At 46.1% G+C, this 5,618-nt stretch overlaps 1 long non-coding RNA gene across 1 annotated transcript; it reads right to left on the minus strand.

Annotated features, from left to right (window-relative positions):
* Window positions 1-2,949: 2,949 nt before the first annotated feature.
* Window positions 2,950-5,291, minus strand: LOC131382208 (uncharacterized). Its single transcript, XR_009211474.1, has 3 exons — window positions 5,215-5,291; window positions 4,807-4,885; window positions 2,950-3,087 (listed from the first exon to the last, which is right to left on the minus strand). It is a non-coding gene; the product is annotated as an uncharacterized LOC131382208 (long non-coding RNA).
* Between the last annotated feature and the right edge of the window lie 327 nt (window positions 5,292-5,618).

Raw genomic sequence — 5,618 nt, forward strand, 5'->3', positions numbered from 1 at the left:
AATTGCTATAGGTATGTTGCTTTTCCCTGGTCTGTTCATATCAATGTCTCCAATTAACACTCATAGCCATAGCCACAGATCCTTCCTCCACTCCATATTTTTGACTTCCTTTTCCCATAGTGAGAACCCTGAGTCCCAAAACATCAGCACATTTACTCATTTCTTCCATCATACAACACAGAGATAGTAGTTTTAGAATTATAACACTAAATACCTAGACTCCTGTGGTTACACTTACTTAAATTATTTTCTTTGTGTGGCTATATTATTATTTGACAATCAGTTAAGCTCACCTCTTTTCTCTTTGTTTACAAGTTTACAGTTTACATTTTTATCTTTTTATTTAATTTTATTTTTGAGAATGTAAAATATTTGCATGGTTAAAAAGTCAAAAATTCTGTACAAATATATTCAGAGGAATCTCACTCCCATCTCTTTCTTCTCCATTGATATTCCCACTAACTCTTTATGAGTAACCATTTGCAGTAAGTTTCTGATTTCTCCTTCCTGGGTTTCTTTTTCATAATTCTTTAAATATGTATGTAAATAAAGAAATGTTTTCTTTTTTATTTTCTTAAAAGTTTGCATAGTACAGGTAGTCCTTTATTTTGCTTTTACCTTATTTTGTTGTTTAACAATATACGCTGGAAATCACTCCCTGTAGGTTTATAGAGATCTTCCTTCTCGCCTTCATGGCTGCATAACATTCTCTCATGTGGTACCATAGTTTATTCATCCAGTTTTCTACAGATAGGCGTTTGGGTATTTTCAACATTTTGTATTATAAATAATTCCTCAATAAATAACCTTGCATACACATTTTTCATATTTTTGGAATTATATCTTTAGGATAAATCCTAGAAGTAAATATCCTGGGTCAAAGAGTAAATGCATATGCTGTTTTGTTCTATATTACAAATTCCTTCCTAGAAGGTTTATTGCCAACAGGCATTATTGACAATTTATAAGAGTAGCTATTTGCTCAAAGCCTCACCCCCGGGTATTGTCAAGCTTTTGAAATTTTGCCAATGTGATAGATGAAAAATGGCATTTCAGTGCAGTTTTGATTTACTTAAAAAATTCTCATATGTGCCAGGCCCATTGTACATATGTTTCCCGAGGACATGTGTTGGGTCATTTCAAACAATACCAATATACTGGATCTTAGGGCTGACCTAATCCTACGGATGTTTGGTGGCTGTGGCTCTCCACCATGCCTTTGGGGCCAGCAGGGTCTCCACAGAGGGTCCCAGCTTCTCAATACCCTCCTCTGGTTCCTGAAGGCTGCTGACCCTGCCCTGAGTCCCCCACCAGTCGAGAAACTGCTTCCTCCACACAAAGAAGACTCTGAGTGAGGAGGATGACTTGGCTTCTGAAAAATGCTGAAGTCTTGACCTCCTCCACAATTCTGAGGGCCAGCTGGGGCCGAGGAATGATGGAGCCAGGACCTCAGGGTAGGAAGGACTAGTATGGACTGCTGCTGGAGGAAGCTGGATTTGGAGACACAGGGCAGGCTGTCTCCCCAGGACGAGTGGTCTAGCCTCTGATGACCTCTTGGCTTCAAAACTCACTAACTCCTCCTCTGGCTGCCTGAATAACCTCCCTAAAGCTTAAAGATGACCAGGGATTACCAACTTCTTCTGGCTCTCCAGACTCTGACCCTCACTTTCCCAATGGGACTTCCTCCATTACCTAATGCACTCTATATAAATCTATCCAGCCATCCAGATACCCAGCCATCCATCCATATTAGTTATCTATTGATGCGTAACATAACAAATTATTTCACAACTCAGCATCTAAGACAACAATAAACATTTATTGTTTCACACAGTTTCTGTAGATCAGGTGTTTGGAAGCAGCCTCACTGGGTGGTTGTAACTCAGGGTCTCTCATGAGGTTGCAGTCAAGCTGTCAGCTGGGGGTGCAATCATCTAAGGCTAGACTGGGCTGGAGAAGCCGCTTCCAAGGTGGCTCATTCACATGGCTGGCAAGTTGGTGCCAGCCACTGGCAAGAAGAAGCCTCAGTTCCTCACCACCTGGGTGTTTCCACAGGGCTATTTGAGTATCCTAACAATATGGCAGCTGGCTTTCCCCACAGCAAGCAATCCAAGAAGCAGCCAGGCAGGAGCCACAGTTGTGACCTAGTTTCTGAAATCACAAGCTATTACTTCTTCTACATTTGGCTGTTTACAGGGGAGTCTCTAAGTTCAGCCCACACTGAAGGGGGCTCCCGAGTGTTAAGAAATTTGGGGACGTATTTTAAAATCATCACACCATCTATCCACTTAGCCAACAAAGATTTATTGGGTACCTGCTGTGTGCCTGGACCTGTGAATAGCTCACAGTCCAGAACCTTGAGGAGTATAACATCTAGGTAGGGGTGCAAATTCAAATGTCTACAGGGCCCAAGAAGTAGCATGAATGAGTAAACTGAGCCAGGCGGGGACTCTGGTGAGCTGGATAGCATGCGCCTAAAGGCAGAGGCTGCTGCCCAGCTCCGGAGTGTCTGTGAAGCCTCCCAGTTTTTAGATGTTGACAATTAATTCCATTTCTTTTTTTTTTTTTTTTTTTTTACCTTCTCTTTGCCTGATTTGGCCTATCCACTGGCAGTTTGCAAGCTCTGATGCAGCCACACCAAATTTCTCAATGTTCCCCTAAACATTGATTCATTCAACAAACATTTACGTGCACCGGGCCCCTTTCACACATTACAGAAATAACTTGCAGTCACCCCCTGCACACACTGTTCTTTGGCTTGGAATGCCTTCTTATTGTCCCCCCCATGATGAACTTCTATTCCTCCTTCAAAACCCAGGTGTAAATGTCCCTTCCTCTGGGAAACCTCATCTGACAGAATCTCTAGGGGGTGTTGTTGGTTCCCTCCTCTAGGTTTCTACCGTATTTGTGCCTGCAGTTCCATCAATGCACCTCTGCCTCACTCACCAGAAGGTGGGCTCCTGGGAGTTGAATAAAAAGACAGGTGCCACTGAGCAGGGTGGAGAAGATGGTCTGGGGCCACCTGGCAGGACTTCCCAGGGGAGGTGGTCCTGGAAGGAGGAGCAGGACTTGCAGAACAGGGGTCCCCTAGTGGGGGAAAGAGGAGAGCAAAACCAGAGGCAGGAAAGCATGGGTGGGCCCTGAAGCTGGGAGGGTCCCCGCTCCTTCCTCCGTAGAGCTCACCCAGCCAGCAAGGTTCTTGGCTGCCTCCCCAGATGATGAGGGGCGAGGCCTGCAGGCCCAGAGGAGCCCAAAGTAATCAGGGGAAGGGAGACTGCTGGAACAAGAAACCCAAGTCCTGAATGAGTCATCGATGGAGTCTGTCCTACAATAACAAGAAAGGGCTGGACTGGAAGGGAAAGAGAAACTCCAGAGTGAAGGACTTCTCCAGAGGCTCAGGGATATGCTGGGGGGAGCTACACAGCCCTTTGTGCCCCCTGCCTTGGAGTTTCCAGCCCCAAGTCCCCCCAGAGCGCTGGCTTTTGGCTTCCACCGCCCTTGCAGCCCAACTCTTCTCCAGCCCCCCAGGTCAGCCCCCTTGCTGGTGGGTCTCCCTGCAGCCCCTGCCCCCTCCCACGGTCTCCTCCACCCAGGCACTGGAGGAACCTTTTGAAGGCGGCGGCGGAGGGGCAGGGGTCAAGAAAAACCTAATCTGATCATATGACTCCCTTCTGAATTCCTTCTCATGGGTTTTCATGGCTCTAAGGAGAAAATTCAAACTCTCTGGTCTATAGAGACTTGCCCATGCCTCCCACCTCCTCTTGTGTCCCTGTCCCCATCACTCTGGCTTTTTTCTGCCTCCAACCCTCCAACATGCTTTCCTGCTACAGGCCTTTTGCATGCGGTGTTCCCTCTGACTGTAATGCTTTTCTGTGACTTCTTCTTCTTCTTCCTTTTTTTTTTTTTTTTTTTTTTTTTTTTTTTGAGATGGAGTCTCACTCTGTCATCAGGCTGGAGTGCAGTGGCGCAATCTCGGCTCACTGCAACCTCCGACTCCCTAGTTCAAGCGATTCTCCTGCCTCAGCTTCCCAAGTAGCCAGGATTACAGGCATGTGCCACCAAATAAACATTTATTGTTTCACACAGTTTCTGTAGATCAGGTGTTTGGAAGCAGCCTCACTGGGTGGTTGTAACTCAGGGTCTCTCATGAGGTTACAGTCAAGCTGTCAGCTGGGGGTGCAATCCCCCCAGCTAATTTTTGCATTTTTAGTAGAGACGGAGTTTCATTATGTTGGCCAGGATGGTCTCGATCTCCTGACCTCGTGATTTGCCTGCTTCAGCCTCCCAAAGTGCTGGGATTACAGGCGTACTCACCGAGCCCAGCCTTCCCTGACTTCTTATGTTTTCTCTTTGAATTCCAGCTCAGGGCCACCCTCCTGGATCTTCAGTGGGTTCCATTGATTTGTGCTCTTTTTTCCGCTTTAAGACCATTTGTATGAGGCACTCATTATTAAGATCTCTTCTAGACTGTGAGCTACATGAAGGCAGGGGCTGTCTGTCATGTTCACCCTGATATGGCCAGCATCCAGCACGCTGTCTCTGGCACAGAGTGGACACTCAGTAAATGCATCTCATGACCTCCATCCCTAGTGAGACGTGACAAATGCGTGTGTTGTTGCCTCACAGCAGACAGGGGAAACAGGCAAAGCAGAGGTTATGGGTTCCGTTTTACAGGTTAGAAAACTGACGTTCTGAGAATTCAGGCAAAGCCCCAAGATGCCTCACGGAGTTAGTGGGCAGAGAGGGACCTGAACTCAAGCTCTCTGCTTATATAGCACAGGCTCCTCCATCAGGAGGCCTACTTACGGGCAGATGAAGTATAACTGATTGTTGTCTTGGCTGGACAGTGTGACAATGTGAGTCACTCCTCCTTAGGTGAAGCTCCCTGGCATAAATCAGGACAGTTAAACAAGGTAAGTTTTCCGTCTTTTTTAGGAGCTCTAAGAGGCTTTATTCCCATAGGTTACTTCCATCCCATCCTTCCCACCAAGACTGTGGACATCCTAGGAAAGGGTGAGACGGTGTCTGAGGTCCCTAACCTACCCACAGGTCACTCCCCAAAGCCCATCCTAGGACCTGATCAGGAAACATTTAAACATCAGATTTTCCCCTGTGAAAAGAGGAGGTCATTGAGAGAAGAAGCTGTCTTTTTTGTCTTTTTCCTTCTCCGTGTTTCTGAAGTGGGTAATGATCACCAAAGGTTTTGTTGTTTACCTTGTGTTCCCATCCCCCTGTTTGTTTTGGAGAGCTTCTCCTCTCTCTATGCAGCCCTGGTAGAGCCATCATCATGTGCTCCCACCCAGGGGTGGGCATAGAATCTATTCCAGCCAATCAGAATATCTTCATTACCTTGGTCACAGTGATTGGTTCAAGAATTGACATGTGACCCAAGCAAAGCCAATCAGGGTCTTCCCTGAGATTACTATTTTGATGATGTCTTTATACTATTATTGCCAGCTTGAGACCTTATAGGCCTGGAGGCCAACTTCTGTAGTCATAGGGAAGAAGCTATTAGAATGATGACAGAGCTCTGGCACCACTTCTCCATTATAAGGCGCTTAAAGTCCCTTTTTACTTTGAGATTGGGTTTAGTTTCTGTCATTTGCAATCAAGAGTCC

This window comes from Hylobates moloch, unplaced genomic scaffold (assembly GCF_009828535.3).
Source record: "Hylobates moloch isolate HMO894 unplaced genomic scaffold, HMol_V3 SCAFFOLD_21, whole genome shotgun sequence".
NCBI classification, from domain to species: domain Eukaryota; kingdom Metazoa; phylum Chordata; class Mammalia; order Primates; family Hylobatidae; genus Hylobates; species Hylobates moloch.